The sequence below is a fragment of the Arachis duranensis genome, chromosome 4 (assembly GCF_000817695.3).
Source record: "Arachis duranensis cultivar V14167 chromosome 4, aradu.V14167.gnm2.J7QH, whole genome shotgun sequence".
NCBI classification, from domain to species: Eukaryota; Viridiplantae; Streptophyta; class Magnoliopsida; order Fabales; family Fabaceae; genus Arachis; species Arachis duranensis.
Genome location: NC_029775.3, coordinates 33,908,027 through 33,909,266, shown reverse-complemented (window position 1 = coordinate 33,909,266; position 1,240 = coordinate 33,908,027).

The window sequence follows — 1,240 nt, the reverse complement described above, 5'->3', positions numbered from 1 at the left end:
ATTTATCTTTCTTGCCATTTAAGTTACTGCAATTTAAGTTTCTTGCACTTTAAGTTTCAGTCATTTACTTTCTTGCTCTTTAAGTTTCTGCACTTTTACTCTTCTGTTCTTTATTTTACTGCAATTTTCCCTCTCCCCTTTACATTTACTGTCATTTACTTTCTGTTAAACACAAATCACTCAACCAAAGCTTGATTCGCTTGACTAAATCACCCACTGAACTAAAATTGCTCAATCCATCAATCCCTGTGGGATCGACCTCACTCATGTGAGTTATTATTACTTGATGCGACCCGGTACACTTGCCGGTGAGTTTTGTGTTGGATCGCTTTCCACACATCAAGTAGTATACAAACTTCTAAGTTTGGTGTCTTGCATGCATTGTTTATTTGATTTTAGTTGCATTTTGATTTTTTCTCATCATTAAAAATCCAAAAAAAAATTTTAATTTGTGTCTTTTCAAGTCAATAATGCAGAGAATTGAAGATTCAGAACATACAACAGAGGAATTACACAGAAAAAGCTGGGCGTTCAAAACGCCCAGTGAAGAAGGAAAACTGGCGTTTAAACGCCAGCCAGGGCACCTGGCTGGGCGTTTAACGCCCAAAAGGGTAGAGTTTTGGGCGTTAAACGCCAAGATGGTACAAGAGAGAAGATTTTGTTTTTAATTCAAATTTTTTTCAAGTTTTCAAAATTTTTCAAAATCAAATCTTTTTCATATCATATCTTTTCAATCATATATTTTCAAAATCAATTTCTTTCCATTTTCAAAAATACTTGCTAACAATTAATGATTTGATTCAACATTTCAAGTATGTTGCCTTTTCTGTTGATAAAGGATTAATGTTTGAATCATATATTTTCTTGTTAGCCAAGTCATTGATTTTAAAAATTAAATCTTTTTAAATTGTTTTTCAATCATATCTTCTCAATCATATCTTTTTAAAACTATATATTTTCAATCATATCTTTTAAATCACATCTTTTCCAAAATAAGTTTTTAATCATATCTTTTTTATTTCTAATTTCAAAATCTTTTTCAAAAATCACTTTACTTCTTTCTCAATCTTAGTTTTCGGAAATCATCAATCAATTTTCAAAATGTTTTTAAAGTCTTTTTAGTTTATTTTCGAAAATTTCTTCCCCTCTTCTCACATCCTTCTATTTATGGACTAACATGTACAATTCGAACTCTATCTTTCTAAGTTCGAATTCTTCTACCTCTTCCTTCTATTTTTCT